The sequence below is a fragment of the Diceros bicornis genome, chromosome 11, assembly GCF_020826845.1.
Source record: "Diceros bicornis minor isolate mBicDic1 chromosome 11, mDicBic1.mat.cur, whole genome shotgun sequence".
NCBI lineage: Eukaryota > Metazoa > Chordata > Mammalia > Perissodactyla > Rhinocerotidae > Diceros > Diceros bicornis.
Window position 1 is genome coordinate 76130623 of NC_080750.1, and position 27494 is coordinate 76158116.

The following is a 27494-nucleotide window of genomic DNA, read 5'->3' on the forward strand; positions in this document are numbered from 1 at the left end:
GTTGCTGTAAGCAAGCACATTTTCATTCAAAGTTGCAAGTTACTATGTAGGAACAAGTTTGTATAGGTATTTCAAAGATGCCCAGAACTGAGCTAAACTTGGTATGTGTCCAACTCCTAGAAATAACTTCATGCCCCATCTCCCTTACTTCCAGCTAGTAAGGATCACATAATTCCTAACAAAGTTTTGACACAGATTCCCTATTCGGGCATTCAGAACATATAGCAAGTTGCTGTAAGCAAGCAGATTCCCATTCAAAGATGCAAGTTACTATGTAGGAACAAGTTTGTATAGGTATTTCAAAGATGCCCAGAACTGAGCTAAACTTGGTATGTGTCCAACTCCTAGAAATAACTTCATGCCCCATCTCCCTTACTTCCAGCTAGTAAGGATCACATAATTCCTAACAAAGTTTTGACACAGATTGCCAATTCGGGCATTCAGAACATATAGCACGTTGCTGTAAGCAAGCACATTCTCATTCCAAGATGCAAGTTACTATGTAGGAACAAGTTTGTATAGGTATTTCAAAGATGCCCAGAACTGAGCTAAACTTGGTATGTGTCCAACTCCTAGAAATAACTTCATGCCCCATCTCCCTTACTTCCAGCTAGTAAGGATCACATAATTCCTAACAAAGTTTTGACACAGATTCCCAATTCGGGCATTCAGAACATATAGCACGTTGCTGCAAGCAAGCACATTCTCATTCCAAGATGCAAGTTACTAGGTAGGAACAAGTTTGTATAGGTATTTCAAAGATGCCCAGAACTGAGCTAAACTTGGTATGTGTCCAACTCCAAGAAATAACTTCATGCTCCATCTCCCTTACTTCCAGCTAGTAAGGATCACATAATTCCTAACAAAGTTTTGACACAGATTCCCAATTCGGGCATTCAGAACATAGAGCACGTTGCTGTAAGCAAGCACATTCTCATTCAAAGATGCAAGTTACTATGTAGGAACAAGTTTGTATAGGTATTTCAAAGATGCCCAGAACTGAGCTAAACTTGGTATGTGTCCAACTCCTAGAAATAACTTCATGCCCCATCTCCCTTACTTCCAGCTAGTAAGGATCACATAATTCCTAACAAAGTTTTGACACAGATTCCCAATTCGGGCATTCAGAACATATAGCACGTTGCTGTAAGCAAGCACATTCTCATTCAAAGATGCAAGTTACTATGTAGGAACAAGTTTGTATAGGTATTTCGAAGATGCCCAGAACTGAGCTAAACTTGGTATGTGTCCAACTCCTAGAAATAACTTCATGCCCCATCTCCCTTACTTCCAGCTAGTAAGGATCACATAATTCCTAACAAAGTTTTGACACAGATTGCCAATTCGGGCATTCAGAACATATAGCACGTTGCTGTAAGCAAGCACATTCTCATTCAAAGTTGCAAGTTACTATGTAGGAACAAGTTTGTATAGGTATTTCAAAGATGCCCAGAACTGAGCTAAACTTGGTATGTGTCCAACTCCTAGAAATAACTTCATGCCCCATCTCCCTTACTTCCAGCTAGTAAGGATCACATAATTCCTAACAAAGTTTTGACACAGATTCCCTATTCGGGCATTCAGAACATATAGCACGTTGCTGTAAGCAAGCACATTTTCATTCAAAGTTGCAAGTTACTATGTAGGAACAAGTTTGTATAGGTATTTCAAAGATGCCCAGAACTGAGCTAATCTTGCTATGTGTCCAACTCCTAGAAATAACTTCATGCCCCATCTCCCTTACTTCCAGCTAGTAAGGATCACATAATTCCTAACAAAGTTTTGACACAGATTCCCTATTCGGGCATTCAGAACATATAGCAAGTTGCTGTAAGCAAGCAGATTCCCATTCAAAGATGCAAGTTACTATGTAGGAACAAGTTTGTATAGGTATTTCAAAGATGCCCAGAACTGAGCTAAACTTGCTATGTGTCCAACTCCTAGAAATAACTTCATGCCCCATCTCCCTTACTTCCAGCTAGTAAGGATCACATAATTCCTAACAAAGTTTTGACACAGATTGCCAATTCGGGCATTCAGAACATATAGCACGTTGCTGTAAGCAAGCACATTCTCATTCCAAGATGCAAGTTACTATGTAGGAACAAGTTTGTATAGGTATTTCAAAGATGCCCAGAACTGAGCTAAACTTGGTATGTGTCCAACTCCTAGAAATAACTTCATGCCCCATCTCCCTTACTTCCAGCTAGTAAGGATCACATAATTCCTAACAAAGTTTTGACACAGATTCCCAATTCGGGCATTCAGAACATATAGCACGTTGCTGTAAGCAAGCACATTTTCATTCAAAGTTGCAAGTTACTATGTAGGAACAAGTTTGTATAGGTATTTCAAAGATGCCCAGAACTGAGCTAAACTTGGTATGTGTCCAACTCCTAGAAATAACTTCATGCCCCTTCTCCCTTACTTCCAGCTAGTAAGGATTACATAATTCCTAACAAAGTTTTGACACAGATTCCCAATTCGGGCATTCAGAACATATAGCACGTTGCTGTAAGCAAGCACATTCTCATTCAAAGATGCAAGTTACTATGTAGGAACAAGTTTGTATAGGTATTTCAAAGATGCCCAGAACTGAGCTAAACTTGGTATGTGTCCAACTCCTAGAAATAACTTCATGCCCCATCTCCCTTACTTCCAGCTAGTAAGGATCACATAATTCCTAACAAAGTTTTGACACAGATTCCCAATTCGGGCATTCAGAACATATAGCACGTTGCTGTAAGCAAGCACATTTTCATTCAAAGATGCAAGTTACTATGTAGGAACAAGTTTGTATAGGTATTTCAAAGATGCCCAGAACTGAGCTAAACTTGCTATGTGTCCAACTCCTAGAAATAACTTCATGCCCCATCTCCCTTACTTCCAGCTAGTAAGGATCACAAAATTCCTAACAAAGTTTTGACACAGATTTCCAATTCGGGCATTCAGAACATATAGCACGTTGCTGTAAGCAAGCACATTCTCATTCAAAGTTGCAAGATACTATGTAGGAACAAGTTTGTATAGGTATTTCAAAGATGCCCAGAACTGAGCTAAACTTGGTATGTGTCCAACTCCTAGAAATAACTTCATGCCCCATCTCCCTTACTTCCAGCTAGTAAGGATCACATAATTCCTAACAAAGTTTTGACACAGATTCCCAATTCGGGCATTCAGAACATATAGCACGTTGCTGTAAGCAAGCACATTTTCATTCAAAGATGCAAGTTACTATGTAGGAACAAGTTTGTATAGGTATTTCAAAGATGCCCAGAACTGAGCTAAACTTGCTATGTGTCCAACTCCTAGAAATAACTTCATGCCCCATCTCCCTTACTTCCAGCTAGTAAGGATCACATAATTCCTAACAGTTTTGACACAGATTGCCAATTCGGGCATTCAGAACATATAGCACGTTGCTGTAAGCAAGCACATTCTCATTCAAAGATGCAAGTTACTATGTAGGAACAAGTTTGTATAGGTATTTCAAAGATGCCCAGAACTGAGCTAAACTTGCTATGTGTCCAACTCCTAGAAATAACTTCATGCCCCATCTCCCTTACTTCCAGCTAGTAAGGATCACATAATTCCTAACAAAGTTTTGACACAGATTCCCTATTCGGGCATTCAGAACATATAGCACGTTGCTGCAAGCAAGCAGATTCTCATTCAAAGATGCAAGTTACTAGGTAGGAACAAGTTTGTATAGGTATTTCAAAGATGCCCAGAACTGAGCTAAACTTGGTATGTGTCCAACTCCTAGAAATAACTTCATGCCCCATCTCCCTTACTTCCAGCTAGTAAGGATCACATAATTTCTAACAAAGTTTTGACACAGATTCCCTATTCGGGCATTCAGAACATATAGCACGTTGCTGCAAGCAAGCACATTCTCATTCAAAGATGCAAGTTACTAGGTAGGAACAAGTTTGTATAGGTATTTCAAAGATGCCCAGAACTGAGCTAAACTTGGTATGTGTCCAACTCCAAGAAATAACTTCATGCTCCATCTCCCTTACTTCCAGCTAGTAAGGATCACATAATTCCTAACAAAGTTTTGACACAGATTCCCTATTCGGGCATTCAGAACATATAGCACGTTGCTGTAAGCAAGCACATTCTCATTCAAAGATGCAAGTTACTATGTAGGAACAAGTTTGTATAGGTATTTCAAAGATGCCCAGAACTGAGCTAAACTTGCTATGTGTCCAACTCCTAGAAATAACTTCATGCCCCATCTCCCTTACTTCCAGCTAGTAAGGATCACATAATTCCTAACAAAGTTTTGACACAGATTCCCAATTTGGGCATTCAGAACATATAGCACGTTGCTGTAAGCAGCACATTCTCATTCAAAGTTGCAAGTTACTATGTAGGAACAAGTTTGTATAGGTATTTCAAAGATGCCCAGAACTGAGCTAAACTTGGTATGTGTCCAACTCCTAGAAATAACTTCATGCCCCATCTCCCTTACTTCCAGCTAGTAAGGATCACATAATTCCTAACAAAGTTTTGACACAGATTCCCAATTCGGGCATTCAGAACATATAGCACGTTCCTGTAAGCAAGCAGATTCCCATTCAAAGATGCAAGTTACTATGTAGGAACAAGTTTGTATAGGTATTTCAAAGATGCCCAGAACTGAGCTAAACTTGCTATGTGTCCAACTCCTAGAAATAACTTCATGCCCCATCTCCCTTACTTCCAGCTAGTAAGGATCACATAATTCCTAACAAAGTTTTGACACAGATTCCCAATTCGGGCATTCAGAACATATAGCACGTTGCTGTAAGCAAGCACATTTTCATTCAAAGTTGCAAGTTACTATGTAGGAACAAGTTTGTATAGGTATTTCAAAGATGCCCAGAACTGAGCTAAACTTGGTATGTGTCCAACTCCTAGAAATAACTTCATGCCCCATCTCCCTTACTTCCAGCTAGTAAGGATCACATAATTCCTAACAAAGTTTTGACACAGATTCCCAATTCGGGCATTCAGAACATATAGCACGTTGCTGTAAGCAAGCACATTCTCATTCAAAGATGCAAGTTACTATGTAGGAACAAGTTTGTATAGGTATTTCAAAGATGCCCAGAACTGAGCTAAACTTGCTATGTGTCCAACTCCTAGAAATAACTTCATGCCCCATCTCCCTTACTTCCAGCTAGTAAGGATCACATAATTCCTAACAAAGTTTTGACACAGATTCTCAATTCGGGCATTCAGAACATATAGCACGTTGCTGTAAGCAAGCACATTTTCATTCAAAGATGCAAGTTACTATGTAGGAACAAGTTTGTATAGGTATTTCAAAGATGCCCAGAACTGAGCTAAACTTGGTATGTGTCCAACTCCTAGAAATAACTTCATGCCCCATCTCCCTTACTTCCAGCTAGTAAGGATCACATAATTCCTAACAGTTTTGACACAGATTGCCAATTCGGGCATTCAGAACATATAGCACGTTGCTGTTAGCAAGCACATTCTCATTCAAAGATGCAAGTTACTATGTAGGAACAAGTTTGTATAGGTATTTCAAAGATGCCCAGAACTGAGCTAAACTTGGTATGTGTCCAACTCCTAGAAATAACTTCATGCCCCATCTCCCTTACTTCCAGCTAGTAAGGATCACATAATTCCTAACAAAGTTTTGACACAGATTCCCAATTCGGGCATTCAGAACATATAGCACGTTGCTGTAAGCAAGCACATTTTCATTCAAAGTTGCAAGTTACTATGTAGGAACAAGTTTGTATAGGTATTTCAAAGATGCCCAGAACTGAGCTAAACTTGGTATGTGTCCAACTCCTAGAAATAACTTCATGCCCCATCTCCCTTACTTCCAGCTAGTAAGGATCACATAATTCCTAACAAAGTTTTGACACAGATTCCCTATTCGGGAATTCAGAACATATAGCACGTTGCTGTAAGCAAGCACATTTTCATTCAAAGTTGCAAGTTACTAGGTAGGAACAAGTTTGTATAGGTATTTCAAAGATGCCCAGAACTGAGCTAAACTTGGTATGTGTCCAACTCCAAGAAATAACTTCATGCTCCATCTCCCTTACTTCCAGCTAGTAAGGATCACATAATTCCTAACAAAGTTTTGACACAGATTCCCTATTCGGGCATTCAGAACATATAGCACGTTGCTGCAAGCAAGCACATTCTCATTCAAAGTTGCAAGTTACTATGTAGGAACAAGTTTGTATAGGTATTTCAAAAATGCCCAGAACTGAGCTAAACTTGGTATGTGTCCAACTCCTAGAAATAACTTCATGCCCCATCTCCCTTACTTCCAGCTAGTAAGGATCACATAATTCCTAACAAAGTTTTGACACAGATTCCCAATTCGGGCATTCAGAACATATAGCAAGTTGCTGTAAGCAAGCACATTCTCATTCAAAGATGCAAGTTACTATGTAGGAACAAGTTTGTATAGGTATTTCAAAGATGCCCAGAACTGAGCTAAACTTGCTGTGTGTCCAACTCCTAGAAATAACTTCATGCCCCATCTCCCTTACTTCCAGCTAGTAAGGATCACATAATTCCTAACAAAGTTTTGACACAGATTCCCAATTTGGGCATTCAGAACATATAGCACGTTGCTGTAAGCAAGCACATTCTCATTCAAAGTTGCAAGTTACTATGTAGGAACAAGTTTGTATAGGTATTTCAAAGATGCCCAGAACTGAACTAAACTTGGTATGTGTCCAACTCCTAGAAATAACTTCATGCCCCATCTCCCTTACTTCCAGCTAGTAAGGATCACATAATTCCTAACAAAGTTTTGACACAGATTCCCAATTCGAGCATTCAGAACATATAGCACGTTCCTGTAAGCAAGCAGATTCCCATTCAAAGATGCAAGTTACTATGTAGGAACAAGTTTGTATAGGTATTTCAAAGATGCCCAGAACTGAGCTAAACTTGGTATGTGTCCAACTCCTAGAAATAACTTCATGCCCCATCTCCCTTACTTCCAGCTAGTAAGGATCACATAATTCCTAACAAAGTTTTGACACAGATTGCCAATTCGGGCATTCAGAACATATAGCACGTTGCTGTAAGCAAGCACATTCTCATTCAAAGATGCAAGTTACTATGTAGGAACAAGTTTGTATAGGTATTTCAAAGATGCCTAGAACTGAGCTAAACTTGGTATGTGTCCAACTCCTAGAAATAACTTCATGCCCCATCTCCCTTACTTCCAGCTAGTAAGGATCACATAATTCCTAACAAAGTTTTGACACAGATTCCCAATTCGGGCATTCAGAACATATAGCACGTTGCTGTAAGCAAGCACATTCTCATTCAAAGTTGCAAGTTACTATGTAGGAACAAGTTTGTATAGGTATTTCAAAGATGCCCAGAACTGAGCTAAACTTGGTATGTGTCCAACTCCTAGAAATAACTTCATGCCCCATCTCCCTTACTTCCAGCTAGTAAGGATCACATAATTCCTAAAAAGTTTTGACACAGATTCCCAATTCGGGCATTCAGAACATATAGCACGTTGCTGTAAGCAAGCACATTGTCATTCAAAGTTGTAAGTTACTATGTAGGAACAAGTTTGTATAGGTATTTCAAAGATGCCCAGAACTGAGCTAAACTTGGTATGTGTCCAACTCCTAGAAATAACTTCATGCCCCATCTCCCTTACTTCCAGCTAGTAAGGATCACATAATTCCTAACAAAGTTTTGACACAGATTCCCAATTCGGCCATTCAGAACATATAGCACGTTGCTGTAAGCAATCACATTTTCATTCAAATTTGCAAGTTACTATGTAGGAACAAGTTTGTATAGGTATTTCAAAGATGCCCAGAACTGAGCTAAACTTGGTATGTGTCCAACTCCTAGAAATAACATCATGCCCCATCTCCCTTACTTCCAGCTAGTAAGGATCACATAATTCCTAACAGTTTTGACACAGATTCCCAATTCGGGCATTCAGAACATATAGCATGTTGCTGTAAGCAAGCACATTCTCATTCAAAGATGCAAGTTACACTGTAGGAACAAGTTTGTATAGGTATTTCAAAGATGCCCAGAACTGAGCTAAACTTGGTATGTGTCCAACTCCTAGAAATAACTTCATGCCCCATCTCCCTTACTTCCAGCTAGTAAGGATCACATAATTCCTAACAAAGTTTTGACACAGATTGCCAATTCGGGCATTCAGAACATATAGCACGTTGCTGTAAGCAAGCACATTCTCATTCAAAGATGCAAGTTACTATGTAGGAACAAGTTTGTATAGGTATTTCAAAGATGACCAGAACTGAGCTAAACTTGCTATGTGTCCAACTCCTAGAAATAACTTCATGCCCCATCTCCCTTACTTCCAGCTAGTAAGGATCACATAATTCCTAACAAAGTTTTGACACAGATTCCCAATTCGGGCATTCAGAACATATAGCACGTTGCTGTAAGCAAGCACATTCTCATTCAAAGTTGCAAGTTACTATGTAGGAACAAGTTTGTATAGGTATTTCAAAGATGACCAGAACTGAGCTAAACTTGGTATGTGTCCAACTCCTAGAAATAACTTCATGCCCCATCTCCCTTACTTCCAGCTAGTAAGGATCACATAATTCCTAACAAAGTTTTGACACAGATTCCCAATTCGGGCATTCAGAACATATAGCACGTTGCTGTAAGCAAGCACATTCTCATTCAAAGTTGCAAGTTACTATGTAGGAACAAGTTTGTATAGGTATTTCAAAGATGCCCAGAACTGAGCTAAACTTGGTATGTGTCCAACTCCTAGAAATAACTTCATGCCCCATCTCCCTTACTTCCAGCTAGTAAGGATCACATAATTCCTAACAAAGTTTTGACACAGATTCCCAATTCGGGCATTCAGAACATATAGCACGTTGCTGTAAGCAAGCACATTCTCATTCAAAGTTGCAAGTTACTATGTAGGAACAAGTTTGTATAGGTATTTCAAAGATGCCCAGAACTGAGCTAAACTTGGTATGTGTCCAACTCCTAGAAATAACTTCATGCCCCATCTCCCTTACTTCCAGCTAGTAAGGATCACATAATTCCTAACAAAGTTTTGACACAGATTCCCAATTCGGGCATTCAGAACATATAGCACGTTGCTGTAAGCAAGCAGATTCTCATTCAAAGATGCAAGTTACTTTGTAGGAACAAGTTTGTATAGGTATTTCAAAGATGCCCAGAACTGAGCTAAACTTGGTATGTGTCCAACTCCTAGAAATAACTTCATGCCCCATCTCCCTTACTTCCAGCTAGTAAGTATCACATAATTCCTAACAAAGTTTTGACACAGATTGCCAATTCGGGAATTCAGAACATATAACACGTTGCTGTAAGCAAGCACATTCTCATTCAAAGATGCAAGTTACTATGTAGGAACAAGTTTGTATAGGTATTTCAAAGATGCCCAGAACTGAGCTAAACTTGGTATGTGTCCAACTCCTAGAAATAACTTCATGCTCCACCACCCTTACTTCCAGCTAGTAAGGATCACATAATTCCTAACAAAGTTTTGACACAGATTCCCAATTTGGGCATTCAGAACATATAGCACGTTGCTGTAAGCAAGCACATTCTCATTCAAAGTTGCAAGTTACTATGTAGGAACAAGTTTGTATAGGTATTTCAAAGATGCCCAGAACTGAACTAAACTTGGTATGTGTCCAACTCCTAGAAATAACTTCATGCCCCATCTCCCTTACTTCCAGCTAGTAAGGATCACATAATTCCTAACAAAGTTTTGACACAGATTCCCAATTCGAGCATTCAGAACATATAGCACGTTCCTGTAAGCAAGCAGATTCCCATTCAAAGATGCAAGTTACTATGTAGGAACAAGTTTGTATAGGTATTTCAAAGATGCCCAGAACTGAGCTAAACTTGCTATGTGTCCAACTCCTAGAAATAACTTCATGCCCCATCTCCCTTACTTCCAGCTAGTAAGGATCACATAATTCCTAACAAAGTTTTGACACAGATTGCCAATTCGGGCATTCAGAACATATAGCACGTTGCTGTAAGCAAGCACATTCTCATTCAAAGATGCAAGTTACTAGGTAGGAACAAGTTTGTATAGGTATTTCAAAGATGCCCAGAACTGAGCTAAACTTGGTATGTGTCCAACTCCAAGAAATAACTTCATGCCCCATCTCCCTTACTTCCAGCTAGTAAGGATCACATAATTCCTAACAAAGTTTTGACACAGATTCCCTATTCGGGCATTCAGAACATATAGCACGTTGCTGTAAGCAAGCAGATTCTCATTCCAAGATGCAAGTTACTAGGTAGGAACAAGTTTGTATAGGTATTTCAAAGATGCCCAGGACTGAGCTAAACTTGGTATGTGTCCAACTCCAAGAAATAACTTCATGCCCCATCTCCCTTACTTCCAGCTAGTAAGGATCACATAATTCCTAACAAAGTTTTGACGCAGATTCCCTATTCGGGCATTCAGAACATATAGCACGTTGCTGTAAGCAAGCAGATTCTCATTCCAAGATGGAAGTTACTAGGTAGGAACAAGTTTGTATAGGTATTTCAAAGATGCCCAGAACTGAGCTAAACTTGGTATGTGTCCAACTCCTAGAAATAACTTCATGCCCCATCTTCCTTACTTCCAGCTAGTAAGGATCACATAATTCCTAACAAAGTTTTGACACAGATTCCCAATTCGGGCATTCAGAACATAGAGCACGTTGCTGCAAGCAAGCACATTCTCATTCCAAGATGCAAGTTACTAGGTAGGAACAAGTTTGTATAGGTATTTCAAAGATGCCCAGAACTGAGCTAAACTTGGTATGTGTCCAACTCCAAGAAATAACTTCATGCTCCATCTCCCTTACTTCCAGCTAGTAAGGATCACATAATTCCTAACAAAGTTTTGACACAGATTCCCTATTCGGGCATTCAGAACATAGAGCACGTTGCTGTAAGCAAGCACATTCTCATTCAAAGATGCAAGTTACTATGTAGGAACAAGTTTGTATAGGTATTTCGAAGATGCCCAGAACTGAGCTAAACTTGGTATGTGTCCAACTCCTAGAAATAACTTCATGCCCCATCTCCCTTACTTCCAGCTAGTAAGGATCACATAATTCCTAACAAAGTTTTGACACAGATTGCCAATTCGGGCATTCAGAACATATAGCACGTTGCTGTAAGCAAGCACATTCTCATTCAAAGATGCAAGTTACTATGTAGGAACAAGTTTGTATAGGTATTTCAAAGATGCCCAGAACTGAGCTAAACTTGGTATGTGTCCAACTCCTAGAAATAACTTCATGCCCCATCTCCCTTACTTCCAGCTAGTAAGGATCACATAATTCCTAACAAAGTTTTGACACAGATTCCCAATTCGGGCATTCAGAACATATAGCACGTTGCTGTAAGCAAGCACATTCTCATTCAAAGATGCAAGTTACTATGTAGGAACAAGTTTGTATAGGTATTTCAAAGATGCCCAGAACTGAGCTAAACTTGGTATGTGTCCAACTCCTAGAAATAACTTCATGCCCCATCTCCCTTACTTCCAGCTAGTAAGGATCACATAATTCCTAACAAAGTTTTGACACAGATTCCCAATTCGGGCATTCAGAACATATAGCACGTTGCTGTAAGCAAGCACATTTTCATTCAAAGTTGCAAGTTACTATGTAGGAACAAGTTTGTATAGGTATTTCAAAGATGCCCAGAACTGAGCTAAACTTGCTATGTGTCCAACTCCTAGAAATAACTTCATGCCCCATCTCCCTTACTTCCAGCTAGTAAGGATCACATAATTCCTAACAAAGTTTTGACACAGATTGCCAATTCGGGCATTCAGAACATATAGCACGTTGCTGTAAGCAAGCACATTCTCATTCAAAGATGCAAGTTACTATGTAGGAACAAGTTTGTATAGGTATTTCAAAGATGCCCAGAACTGAGCTAAACTTGCTATGTGTCCAACTCCTAGAAATAACTTCATGCCCCATCTCCCTTACTTCCAGCTAGTAAGGATCACATAATTCCTAACAAAGTTTTGACACAGATTCCCAATTCGGGCATTCAGAACATATAGCACGTTGCTGTAAGCAAGCACATTCTCATTCAAAGTTGCAAGTTACTATGTAGGAACAAGTTTGTATAGGTATTTCAAAGATGCCCAGAACTGAGCTAAACTTGGTATGTGTCCAACTCCTAGAAATAACTTCATGCCCCATCTCCCTTACTTCCAGCTAGTAAGGATCACATAATTCCTAACAAAGTTTTGACACAGATTCCCAATTCGGGCATTCAGAACATATAGCACGTTGCTGTAAGCAAGCACATTCTCATTCAAAGTTGCAAGTTACTATGTAGGAACAAGTTTGTATAGGTATTTCAAAGATGCCCAGAACTGAGCTAAACTTGGTATGTGTCCAACTCCTAGAAATAACTTCATGCCCCATCTCCCTTACTTCCAGCTAGTAAGGATCACATAATTCCTAACAAAGTTTTGACACAGATTCCCAATTCGGGCATTCAGAACATATAGCACGTTGCTGTAAGCAAGCACATTCTCATTCAAAGTTGCAAGTTACTATGTAGGAACAAGTTTGTATAGGTATTTCAAAGATGCCCAGAACTGAGCTAAACTTGGTATGTGTCCAACTCCTAGAAATAACTTCATGCCCCATCTCCCTTACTTCCAGCTAGTAAGGATCACATAATTCCTAACAAAGTTTTGACACAGATTCCCAATTCGGGCATTCAGAACATATAGCACGTTGCTGTAAGCAAGCAGATTCTCATTCAAAGATGCAAGTTACTTTGTAGGAACAAGTTTGTATAGGTATTTCAAAGATGCCCAGAACTGAGCTAAACTTGGTATGTGTCCAACTCCTAGAAATAACTTCATGCCCCATCTCCCTTACTTCCAGCTAGTAAGTATCACATAATTCCTAACAAAGTTTTGACACAGATTGCCAATTCGGGAATTCAGAACATATAACACGTTGCTGTAAGCAAGCACATTCTCATTCAAAGATGCAAGTTACTATGTAGGAACAAGTTTCTATAGGTATTTCAAAGATGCCCAAAACTGAGCTAAACTTGGTATGTGTCCAACTCCTAGAAATAACTTCATGCTCCACCACCCTTACTTCCAGCTAGTAAGGATCACATAATTCCTAACAAAGTTTTGACACAGATTCCCAATTTGGGCATTCAGAACATATAGCACGTTGCTGTAAGCAAGCACATTCTCATTCAAAGTTGCAAGTTACTATGTAGGAACAAGTTTGTATAGGTATTTCAAAGATGCCCAGAACTGAACTAAACTTGGTATGTGTCCAACTCCTAGAAATAACTTCATGCCCCATCTCCCTTACTTCCAGCTAGTAAGGATCACATAATTCCTAACAAAGTTTTGACACAGATTCCCAATTCGAGCATTCAGAACATATAGCACGTTCCTGTAAGCAAGCAGATTCCCATTCAAAGATGCAAGTTACTATGTAGGAACAAGTTTGTATAGGTATTTCAAAGATGCCCAGAACTGAGCTAAACTTGCTATGTGTCCAACTCCTAGAAATAACTTCATGCCCCATCTCCCTTACTTCCAGCTAGTAAGGATCACATAATTCCTAACAAAGTTTTGACACAGATTGCCAATTCGGGCATTCAGAACATATAGCACGTTGCTGTAAGCAAGCACATTCTCATTCAAAGATGCAAGTTACTAGGTAGGAACAAGTTTGTATAGGTATTTCAAAGATGCCCAGAACTGAGCTAAACTTGGTATGTGTCCAACTCCAAGAAATAACTTCATGCCCCATCTCCCTTACTTCCAGCTAGTAAGGATCACATAATTCCTAACAAAGTTTTGACACAGATTGCCAATTCGGGCATTCAGAACATATAGCACGTTGCTGTAAGCAAGCACATTCTCATTCAAAGATGCAAGTTACTATGTAGGAACAAGTTTGTATAGGTATTTCAAAGATGACCAGAACTGAGCTAAACTTGCTATGTGTCCAACTCCTAGAAATAACTTCATGCCCCATCTCCCTTACTTCCAGCTAGTAAGGATCACATAATTCCTAACAAAGTTTTGACACAGATTCCCAATTCGGGCATTCAGAACATATAGCACGTTGCTGTAAGCAAGCACATTCTCATTCAAAGTTGCAAGTTACTATGTAGGAACAAGTTTGTATAGGTATTTCAAAGATGACCAGAACTGAGCTAAACTTGGTATGTGTCCAACTCCTAGAAATAACTTCATGCCCCATCTCCCTTACTTACAGCCAGTAAGGATCACATAATTCCTAACAAAGTTTTGACACAGATTCCCAATTCGGGCATTCAGAACATATAGCACGTTGCTGTAAGCAAGCACATTTTCATTCAAAGATGCAAGTTACTATGTAGGAACAAGTTTGTATAGGTATTTCAAAGATGCCCAGAACTGAGCTAAACTTGGTATGTGTCCAACTCCTAGAAATAACTTCATGCCCCATCTCCCTTACTTCCAGCTAGTAAGGATCACATAATTCCTAACAAAGTTTTGACACAGATTCCCAATTCGGGCATTCAGAACATATAGCACGTTGCTGTAAGCAAGCAGATTCTCATTCAAAGATGCAAGTTACTTTGTAGGAACAAGTTTGTATAGGTATTTCAAAGATGCCCAGAACTGAGCTAAACTTGGTATGTGTCCAACTCCTAGAAATAACTTCATGCCCCATCTCCCTTACTTCCAGCTAGTAAGTATCACATAATTCCTAACAAAGTTTTGACACAGATTGCCAATTCGGGAATTCAGAACATATAACACGTTGCTGTAAGCAAGCACATTCTCATTCAAAGATGCAAGTTACTATGTAGGAACAAGTTTCTATAGGTATTTCAAAGATGCCCAGAACTGAGCTAAACTTGGTATGTGTCCAACTCCTAGAAATAACTTCATGCTCCACCACCCTTACTTCCAGCTAGTAAGGATCACATAATTCCTAACAAAGTTTTGACACAGATTCCCAATTTGGGCATTCAGAACATATAGCACGTTGCTGTAAGCAAGCACATTCTCATTCAAAGATGCAAGTTACTATGTAGGAACAAGTTTGTATAGGTATTTCAAAGATGCCCAGAACTGAACTAAACTTGGTATGTGTCCAACTCCTAGAAATAACTTCATGCCCCATCTCCCTTACTTCCAGCTAGTAAGGATCACATAATTCCTAACAAAGTTTTGACACAGATTCCCAATTCGAGCATTCAGAACATATAGCACGTTCCTGTAAGCAAGCAGATTCCCATTCAAAGATGCAAGTTACTATGTAGGAACAAGTTTGTATAGGTATTTCAAAGATGCCCAGAACTGAGCTAAACTTGCTATGTGTCCAACTCCTAGAAATAACTTCATGCCCCATCTCCCTTACTTCCAGCTAGTAAGGATCACATAATTCCTAACAAAGTTTTGACACAGATTGCCAATTCGGGCATTCAGAACATATAGCACGTTGCTGTAAGCAAGCACATTCTCATTCAAAGATGCAAGTTACTAGGTAGGAACAAGTTTGTATAGGTATTTCAAAGATGCCCAGGACTGAGCTAAACTTGGTATGTGTCCAACTCCAAGAAATAACTTCATGCCCCATCTCCCTTACTTCCAGCTAGTAAGGATCACATAATTCCTAACAAAGTTTTGACACAGATTCCCTATTCGGGCATTCAGAACATATAGCACGTTGCTGTAAGCAAGCAGATTCTCATTCCAAGATGCAAGTTACTAGGTAGGAACAAGTTTGTATAGGTATTTCAAAGATGCCCAGGACTGAGCTAAACTTGGTATGTGTCCAACTCCAAGAAATAACTTCATGCCCCATCTCCCTTACTTCCAGCTAGTAAGGATCACATAATTCCTAACAAAGTTTTGACACAGATTCCCTATTCGGGCATTCAGAACATATAGCACGTTGCTGTAAGCAAGCAGATTCTCATTCCAAGATGGAAGTTACTAGGTAGGAACAAGTTTGTATAGGTATTTCAAAGATGCCCAGAACTGAGCTAAACTTGGTATGTGTCCAACTCCTAGAAATAACTTCATGCCCCATCTTCCTTACTTCCAGCTAGTAAGGATCACATAATTCCTAACAAAGTTTTGACACAGATTCCCAATTCGGGCATTCAGAACATAGAGCACGTTGCTGCAAGCAAGCACATTCTCATTCCAAGATGCAAGTTACTAGGTAGGAACAAGTTTGTATAGGTATTTCAAAGATGCCCAGAACTGAGCTAAACTTGGTATGTGTCCAACTCCAAGAAATAACTTCATGCTCCATCTCCCTTACTTCCAGCTAGTAAGGATCACATAATTCCTAACAAAGTTTTGACACGGATTCCCTATTCGGGCATTCAGAACATAGAGCACGTTGCTGTAAGCAAGCACATTCTCATTCAAAGATGCAAGTTACTATGTAGGAACAAGTTTGTATAGGTATTTCGAAGATGCCCAGAACTGAGCTAAACTTGGTATGTGTCCAACTCCTAGAAATAACTTCATGCCCCATCTCCCTTACTTCCAGCTAGTAAGGATCACATAATTCCTAACAAAGTTTTGACACAGATTGCCAATTCGGGCATTCAGAACATATAGCACGTTGCTGTAAGCAAGCACATTCTCATTCAAAGATGCAAGTTACTATGTAGGAACAAGTTTGTATAGGTATTTCAAAGATGCCCAGAACTGAGCTAAACTTGGTATGTGTCCAACTCCTAGAAATAACTTCATGCCCCATCTCCCTTACTTCCAGCTAGTAAGGATCACATAATTCCTAACAAAGTTTTGACACAGATTCCCAATTCGGGCATTCAGAACATATAGCACGTTGCTGTAAGCAAGCACATTCTCATTCAAAGTTGCAAGTTACTATGTAGGAACAAGTTTGTATAGGTATTTCAAAGATGCCCAGAACTGAGCTAAACTTGGTATGTGTCCAACTCCTAGAAATAACTTCATGCCCCATCTCCCTTACTTCCAGCTAGTAAGGATCACATAATTCCTAACAAAGTTTTGACACAGATTCCCAATTCGGGCATTCAGAACATATAGCACGTTGCTGTAAGCAAGCAGATTCTCATTCAAAGATGCAAGTTACTTTGTAGGAACAAGTTTGTATAGGTATTTCAAAGATGCCCAGAACTGAGCTAAACTTGGTATGTGTCCAACTCCTAGAAATAACTTCATGCCCCATCTCCCTTACTTCCAGCTAGTAAGTATCACATAATTCCTAACAAAGTTTTGACACAGATTGCCAATTCGGGAATTCAGAACATATAGCACGTTGCTGTAAGCAAGCACATTCTCATTCAAAGATGCAAGTTACTATGTAGGAACAAGTTTCTATAGGTATTTCAAAGATGCCCAAAACTGAGCTAAACTTGGTATGTGTCCAACTCCTAGAAATAACTTCATGCTCCACCACCCTTACTTCCAGCTAGTAAGGATCACATAATTCCTAACAAAGTTTTGACACAGATTCCCAATTTGGGCATTCAGAACATATAGCACGTTGCTGTAAGCAAGCACATTCTCATTCAAAGTTGCAAGTTACTATGTAGGAACAAGTTTGTATAGGTATTTCAAAGATGCCCAGAACTGAACTAAACTTGGTATGTGTCCAACTCCTAGAAATAACTTCATGCCCCATCTCCCTTACTTCCAGCTAGTAAGGATCACATAATTCCTAACAAAGTTTTGACACAGATTCCCAATTCGAGCATTCAGAACATATAGCACGTTCCTGTAAGCAAGCAGATTCCCATTCAAAGATGCAAGTTACTATGTAGGAACAAGTTTGTATAGGTATTTCAAAGATGCCCAGAACTGAGCTAAACTTGCTATGTGTCCAACTCCTAGAAATAACTTCATGCCCCATCTCCCTTACTTCCAGCTAGTAAGGATCACATAATTCCTAACAAAGTTTTGACACAGATTGCCAATTCGGGCATTCAGAACATATAGCACGTTGCTGTAAGCAAGCACATTCTCATTCAAAGATGCAAGTTACTAGGTAGGAACAAGTTTGTATAGGTATTTCAAAGATGCCCAGAACTGAGCTAAACTTGGTATGTGTCCAACTCCAAGAAATAACTTCATGCCCCATCTCCCTTACTTCCAGCTAGTAAGGATCACATAATTCCTAACAAAGTTTTGACACAGATTGCCAATTCGGGCATTCAGAACATATAGCACGTTGCTGTAAGCAAGCACATTCTCATTCAAAGATGCAAGTTACTATGTAGGAACAAGTTTGTATAGGTATTTCAAAGATGACCAGAACTGAGCTAAACTTGCTATGTGTCCAACTCCTAGAAATAACTTCATGCCCCATCTCCCTTACTTCCAGCTAGTAAGGATCACATAATTCCTAACAAAGTTTTGACACAGATTCCCAATTCGGGCATTCAGAACATATAGCACGTTGCTGTAAGCAAGCACATTCTCATTCAAAGTTGCAAGTTACTATGTAGGAACAAGTTTGTATAGGTATTTCAAAGATGACCAGAACTGAGCTAAACTTGGTATGTGTCCAACTCCTAGAAATAACTTCATGCCCCATCTCCCTTACTTCCAGCTAGTAAGGATCACATAATTCCTAACAAAGTTTTGACACAGATTCCCAATTCGGGCATTCAGAACATATAGCACGTTGCTGTAAGCAAGCACATTTTCATTCAAAGATGCAAGTTACTATGTAGGAACAAGTTTGTATAGGTATTTCAAAGATGCCCAGAACTGAGCTAAACTTGGTATGTGTCCAACTCCTAGAAATAACTTCATGCCCCATCTCCCTTACTTCCAGCTAGTAAGGATCACATAATTCCTAACAAAGTTTTGACACAGATTCCCAATTCGGGCATTCAGAACATATAGCACGTTGCTGTAAGCAAGCAGATTCTCATTCAAAGATGCAAGTTACTTTGTAGGAACAAGTTTGTATAGGTATTTCAAAGATGCCCAGAACTGAGCTAAACTTGGTATGTGTCCAACTCCTAGAAATAACTTCATGCCCCATCTCCCTTACTTCCAGCTAGTAAGTATCACATAATTCCTAACAAAGTTTTGACACAGATTGCCAATTCGGGAATTCAGAACATATAACACGTTGCTGTAAGCAAGCACATTCTCATTCAAAGATGCAAGTTACTATGTAGGAACAAGTTTCTATAGGTATTTCAAAGATGCCCAGAACTGAGCTAAACTTGGTATGTGTCCAACTCCTAGAAATAACTTCATGCTCCACCACCCTTACTTCCAGCTAGTAAGGATCACATAATTCCTAACAAAGTTTTGACACAGATTCCCAATTTGGGCATTCAGAACATATAGCACGTTGCTGTAAGCAAGCACATTCTCATTCAAAGTTGCAAGTTACTATGTAGGAACAAGTTTGTATAGGTATTTCAAAGATGCCCAGAACTGAACTAAACTTGGTATGTGTCCAACTCCTAGAAATAACTTCATGCCCCATCTCCCTTACTTCCAGCTAGTAAGGATCACATAATTCCTAACAAAGTTTTGACACAGATTCCCAATTCGAGCATTCAGAACATATAGCACGTTCCTGTAAGCAAGCAGATTCCCATTCAAAGATGCAAGTTACTATGTAGGAACAAGTTTGTATAGGTATTTCAAAGATGCCCAGAACTGAGCTAAACTTGCTATGTGTCCAACTCCTAGAAATAACTTCATGCCCCATCTCCCTTACTTCCAGCTAGTAAGGATCACATAATTCCTAACAAAGTTTTGACACAGATTGCCAATTCGGGCATTCAGAACATATAGCACGTTGCTGTAAGCAAGCACATTCTCATTCAAAGATGCAAGTTACTAGGTAGGAACAAGTTTGTATAGGTATTTCAAAGATGCCCAGAACTGAGCTAAACTTGGTATGTGTCCAACTCCAAGAAATAACTTCATGCCCCATCTCCCTTACTTCCAGCTAGTAAGGATCACATAATTCCTAACAAAGTTTTGACACAGATTCCCTATTCGGGCATTCAGAACATATAGCACGTTGCTGTAAGCAAGCAGATTCTCATTCCAAGATGCAAGTTACTAGGTAGGAACAAGTTTGTATAGGTATTTCAAAGATGCCCAGGACTGAGCTAAACTTGGTATGTGTCCAACTCCAAGAAATAACTTCATGCCCCATCTCCCTTACTTCCAGCTAGTAAGGATCACATAATTCCTAACAAAGTTTTGACACAGATTCCCTATTCGGGCATTCAGAACATATAGCACGTTGCTGTAAGCAAGCAGATTCTCATTCCAAGATGGAAGTTACTAGGTAGGAACAAGTTTGTATAGGTATTTCAAAGATGCCCAGAACTGAGCTAAACTTGGTATGTGTCCAACTCCTAGAAATAACTTCATGCCCCATCTTCCTTACTTCCAGCTAGTAAGGATCACATAATTCCTAACAAAGTTTTGACACAGATTCCCAATTCGGGCATTCAGAACATAGAGCACGTTGCTGCAAGCAAGCACATTCTCATTCCAAGATGCAAGTTACTAGGTAGGAACAAGTTTGTATAGGTATTTCAAAGATGCCCAGAACTGAGCTAAACTTGGTATGTGTCCAACTCCAAGAAATAACTTCATGCTCCATCTCCCTTACTTCCAGCTAGTAAGGATCACATAATTCCTAACAAAGTTTTGACACGGATTCCCTATTCGGGCATTCAGAACATAGAGCACGTTGCTGTAAGCAAGCACATTCTCATTCAAAGATGCAAGTTACTATGTAGGAACAAGTTTGTATAGGTATTTCGAAGATGCCCAGAACTGAGCTAAACTTGGTATGTGTCCAACTCCTAGAAATAACTTCATGCCCCATCTCCCTTACTTCCAGCTAGTAAGGATCACATAATTCCTAACAAAGTTTTGACACAGATTGCCAATTCGGGCATTCAGAACATATAGCACGTTGCTGTAAGCAAGCACATTCTCATTCAAAGATGCAAGTTACTATGTAGGAACAAGTTTGTATAGGTATTTCAAAGATGCCCAGAACTGAGCTAAACTTGCTATGTGTCCAACTCCTAGAAATAACTTCATGCCCCATCTCCCTTACTTCCAGCTAGTAAGGATCACATAATTCCTAACAAAGTTTTGACACAGATTGCCAATTCGGGCATTCAGAACATATAGCACGTTGCTGTAAGCAAGCACATTCTCATTCAAAGATGCAAGTTACTATGTAGGAACAAGTTTGTATAGGTATTTCAAAGATGCCCAGAACTGAGCTAAACTTGGTATGTGTCCAACTCCTAGAAATAACTTCATGCCCCATCTCCCTTACTTCCAGCTAGTAAGGATCACATAATTCCTAACAAAGTTTTGACACAGATTCCCAATTCGGGCATTCAGAACATATAGCACGTTGCTGTAAGCAAGCACATTTTCATTCAAAGTTGCAAGTTACTATGTAGGAACAAGTTTGTATAGGTATTTCAAAGATGCCCAGAACTGAGCTAAACTTGGTATGTGTCCAACTCCTAGAAATAACTTCATGCCCCATCTCCCTTACTTCCAGCTAGTAAGGATCACATAATTCCTAACAGTTTTGACACAGATTCCCAATTCGGGCATTCAGAACATATAGCACGTTGCTGTAAGCAAGCACATTCTCATTCAAAGATGCAAGTTACTATGTAGGAACAAGTTTGTATAGGTATTTCAAAGATGCCCAGAACTGAGCTAAACTTGCTATGTGTCCAACTCCTAGAAATAACTTCATGCCCCATCTCCCTTACTTCCAGCTAGTAAGGATCACATAATTCCTAACAAAGTTTTGACACAGATTGCCAATTCGGGCATTCAGAACATATAGCACGTTGCTGTAAGCAAGCACATTCTCATTCAAAGATGCAAGTTACTATGTAGGAACAAGTTTGTATAGGTATTTCAAAGATGCCCAGAACTGAGCTAAACTTGCTATGTGTCCAACTCCTAGAAATAACTTCATGCCCCATCTCCCTTACTTCCAGCTAGTAAGGATCACATAATTCCTAACAAAGTTTTGACACAGATTCCCAATTCGGGCATTCAGAACATATAGCACGTTGCTGTAAGCAAGCACATTCTCATTCAAAGTTGCAAGTTACTATGTAGGAACAAGTTTGTATAGGTATTTCAAAGATGCCCAGAACTGAGCTAAACTTGGTATGTGTCCAACTCCTAGAAATAACTTCATGCCCCATCTCCCTTACTTCCAGCTAGTAAGGATCACATAATTCCTAACAAAGTTTTGACACAGATTCCCAATTCGGGCATTCAGAACATATAGCACGTTGCTGTAAGCAAGCACATTCTCATTCAAAGATGCAAGTTACTATGTAGGAACAAGTTTGTATAGGTATTTCAAAGATGCCCAGAACTGAGCTAAACTTGGTATGTGTCCAACTCCTAGAAATAACTTCATGCCCCATCTCCCTTACTTCCAGCTAGTAAGGATCACATAATTCCTAACAAAGTTTTGACACAGATTCCCAATTCGGGCATTCAGAACATATAGCACGTTGCTGTAAGCAAGCACATTTTCATTCAAAGTTGCAAGTTACTATGTAGGAACAAGTTTGTATAGGTATTTCAAAGATGCCCAGAACTGAGCTAAACTTGGTATGTGTCCAACTCCTAGAAATAACTTCATGCCCCATCTCCCTTACTTCCAGCTAGTAAGGATCACATAATTCCTAACAGTTTTGACACAGATTCCCAATTCGGGCATTCAGAACATATAGCATGTTGCTGTAAGCAAGCACATTCTCATTCAAAGATGCAAGTTACTATGTAGGAACAAGTTTGTATAGGTATTTCAAAGATGCCCAGAACTGAGCTAAACTTGCTATGTGTCCAACTCCTAGAAATAACTTCATGCCCCATCTCCCTTACTTCCAGCTAGTAAGGATCACATAATTCCTAACAAAGTTTTGACACAGATTGCCAATTCGGGCATTCAGAACATATAGCACGTTGCTGTAAGCAAGCACATTCTCATTCAAAGATGCAAGTTACTATGTAGGAACAAGTTTGTATAGGTATTTCAAAGATGCCCAGAACTGAGCTAAACTTGCTATGTGTCCAACTCCTAGAAATAACTTCATGCCCCATCTCCCTTACTTCCAGCTAGTAAGGATCACATAATTCCTAACAAAGTTTTGACACAGATTCCCAATTCGGGCATTCAGAACATATAGCACGTTGCTGTAAGCAAGCACATTCTCATTCAAAGTTGCAAGTTACTATGTAGGAACAAGTTTGTATAGGTATTTCAAAGATGCCCAGAACTGAGCTAAACTTGGTATGTGTCCAACTCCTAGAAATAACTTCATGCCCCATCTCCCTTACTTCCAGCTAGTAAGGATCACATAATTCCTAACAAAGTTTTGACACAGATTCCCAATTCGGGCATTCAGAACATATAGCACGTTGCTGTAAGCAAGCACATTCTCATTCAAAGTTGCAAGTTACTATGTAGGAACAAGTTTGTATAGGTATTTCAAAGATGCCCAGAACTGAGCTAAACTTGGTATGTGTCCAACTCCTAGAAATAACTTCATGCCCCATCTCCCTTACTTCCAGCTAGTAAGGATCACATAATTCCTAACAAAGTTTTGACACAGATTCCCAATTCGGGCATTCAGAACATATAGCACGTTGCTGTAAGCAAGCACATTCTCATTCAAAGTTGCAAGTTACTATGTAGGAACAAGTTTGTATAGGTATTTCAAAGATGCCCAGAACTGAGCTAAACTTGGTATGTGTCCAACTCCTAGAAATAACTTCATGCCCCATCTCCCTTACTTCCAGCTAGTAAGGATCACATAATTCCTAACAAAGTTTTGACACAGATTCCCAATTCGGGCATTCAGAACATATAGCACGTTGCTGTAAGCAAGCAGATTCTCATTCAAAGATGCAAGTTACATTGTAGGAACAAGTTTGTATAGGTATTTCAAAGATGCCCAGAACTGAGCTAAACTTGGTATGTGTCCAACTCCTAGAAATAACTTCATGCCCCATCTCCCTTACTTCCAGCTAGTAAGTATCACATAATTCCTAACAAAGTTTTGACACAGATTGCCAATTCGGGAATTCAGAACATATAACACGTTGCTGTAAGCAAGCACATTCTCATTCAAAGATGCAAGTTACTATGTAGGAACAAGTTTCTATAGGTATTTCAAAGATGCCCAAAACTGAGCTAAACTTGGTATGTGTCCAACTCCTAGAAATAACTTCATGCTCCACCACCCTTACTTCCAGCTAGTAAGGATCACATAATTCCTAACAAAGTTTTGACACAGATTCCCAATTTGGGCATTCAGAACATATAGCACGTTGCTGTAAGCAAGCACATTCTCATTCAAAGTTGCAAGTTACTATGTAGGAACAAGTTTGTATAGGTATTTCAAAGATGCCCAGAACTGAACTAAACTTGGTATGTGTCCAACTCCTAGAAATAACTTCATGCCCCATCTCCCTTACTTCCAGCTAGTAAGGATCACATAATTCCTAACAAAGTTTTGACACAGATTCCCAATTCGAGCATTCAGAACATATAGCACGTTCCTGTAAGCAAGCAGATTCCCATTCAAAGATGCAAGTTACTATGTAGGAACAAGTTTGTATAGGTATTTCAAAGATGCCCAGAACTGAGCTAAACTTGCTATGTGTCCAACTCCTAGAAATAACTTCATGCCCCATCTCCCTTACTTCCAGCTAGTAAGGATCACATAATTCCTAACAAAGTTTTGACACAGATTGCCAATTCGGGCATTCAGAACATATAGCACGTTGCTGTAAGCAAGCACATTCTCATTCAAAGATGCAAGTTACTAGGTAGGAACAAGTTTGTATAGGTATTTCAAAGATGCCCAGAACTGAGCTAAACTTGGTATGTGTCCATCTCCAAGAAATAACTTCATGCCCCATCTCCCTTACTTCCAGCTAGTAAGGATCACATAATTCCTAACAAAGTTTTGACACAGATTCCCTATTCGGGCATTCAGAACATATAGCACGTTGCTGTAAGCAAGCAGATTCTCATTCCAAGATGCAAGTTACTAGGTAGGAACAAGTTTGTATAGGTATTTCAAAGATGCCCAGAACTGAGCTAAACTTGGTATGTGTCCAACTCCAAGAAATAACTTCATGCCCCATCTCCCTTACTTCCAGCTAGTAAGGATCACATAATTCCTAACAAAGTTTTGACACAGATTCCCTATTCGGGCATTCAGAACATATAGCACGTTGCTGTAAGCAAGCAGATTCTCATTCCAAGATGGAAGTTACTAGGTAGGAACAAGTTTGTATAGGTATTTCAAAGATGCCCAGAACTGAGCTAAACTTGGTATGTGTCCAACTCCTAGAAATAACTTCATGCCCCATCTTCCTTACTTCCAGCTAGTAAGGATCACATAATTCCTAACAAAGTTTTGACACAGATTCCCAATTCGGGCATTCAGAACATATAGCACGTTGCTGCAAGCAAGCACATTCTCATTCCAAGATGCAAGTTACTAGGTAGGAACAAGTTTGTATAGGTATTTCAAAGATGCCCAGAACTGAGCTAAACTTGGTATGTGTCCAACTCCAAGAAATAACTTCATGCTCCATCTCCCTTACTTCCAGCTAGTAAGGATCACATAATTCCTAACAAAGTTTTGACACAGATTCCCTATTCGGGCATTCAGAACATAGAGCACGTTGCTGTAAGCAAGCACATTCTCATTCAAAGATGCAAGTTACTATGTAGGAACAAGTTTGTATAGGTATTTCAAAGATGCCCAGAACTGAGCTAAACTTGGTATGTGTCCAACTCCTAGAAATAACTTCATGCCCCATCTCCCTTACTTCCAGCTAGTAAGGATCACATAATTCCTAACAAAGTTTTGACACAGATTCCCAATTCGGGCATTCAGAACATATAGCACGTTGCTGTAAGCAAGCACATTCTCATTCAAAGATGCAAGTTACTATGTAGGAACAAGTTTGTATAGGTATTTCGAAGATGCCCAGAACTGAGCTAAACTTGGTATGTGTCCAACTCCTAGAAATAACTTCATGCCCCATCTCCCTTACTTCCAGCTAGTAAGGATCACATAATTCCTAACAAAGTTTTGACACAGATTGCCAATTCGGGCATTCAGAACATATAGCACGTTGCTGTAAGCAAGCACATTCTCATTCAAAGATGCAAGTTACTATGTAGGAACAAGTTTGTATAGGTATTTCAAAGATGCCCAGAACTGAGCTAAACTTGGTATGTGTCCAACTCCTAGAAATAACTTCATGCCCCATCTCCCTTACTTCCAGCTAGTAAGGATCACATAATTCCTAACAAAGTTTTGACACAGATTCCCAATTCGGGCATTCAGAACATATAGCACGTTGCTGTAAGCAAGCACATTTTCATTCAAAGTTGCAAGTTACTATGTAGGAACAAGTTTGTATAGGTATTTCAAAGATGCCCAGAACTGAGCTAAACTTGGTATGTGTCCAACTCCTAGAAATAACTTCATGCCCCATCTCCCTTACTTCCAGCTAGTAAGGATCACATAATTCCTAACAAAGTTTTGACACAGATTCCCTATTCGGGCATTCAGAACATATAGCAAGTTGCTGTAAGCAAGCAGATTCCCATTCAAAGATGCAAGTTACTATGTAGGAACAAGTTTGTATAGGTATTTCAAAGATGCCCAGAACTGAGCTAAACTTGGTATGTGTCCAACTCCTAGAAATAACTTCATGCCCCATCTCCCTTACTTCCAGCTAGTAAGGATCACATAATTCCTAACAAAGTTTTGACACAGATTCCCAATTCGGGCATTCAGAACATATAGCACGTTGCTGTAAGCAAGCACATTCTCATTCCAAGATGCAAGTTACTATGCAGGAACAAGTTTGTATAGGTATTTCAAAGATGCCCAGAACTGAGCTAAACTTGGTATGTGTCCAACTCCTAGAAATAACTGCATGCCCCATCTCCCTTACTTCCAGCTAGTAAGGATCACATAATTCCTAACAAAGTTTTGACACAGATTCCCAATTCGGGCATTCAGAACATATAGCACGTTGCTGCAAGCAAGCACATTCTCATTCCAAGATGCAAGTTACTAGGTAGGAACAAGTTTGTATAGGTATTTCAAAGATGCCCAGAACTGAGCTAAACTTGGTATGTGTCCAACTCCAAGAAATAACTTCATGCTCCATCTCCCTTACTTCCAGCTAGTAAGGATCACATAATTCCTAACAGTTTTGACACAGATTGCCAATTCGGGCATTCAGAACATATAGCACGTTGCTGTTAGCAAGCACATTCTCATTCAAAGATGCAAGTTACTATGTAGGAACAAGTTTGTATAGGTATTTCAAAGATGCCCAGAACTGAGCTAAACTTGGTATGTGTCCAACTCCTAGAAATAACTTCATGCCCCATCTCCCTTAC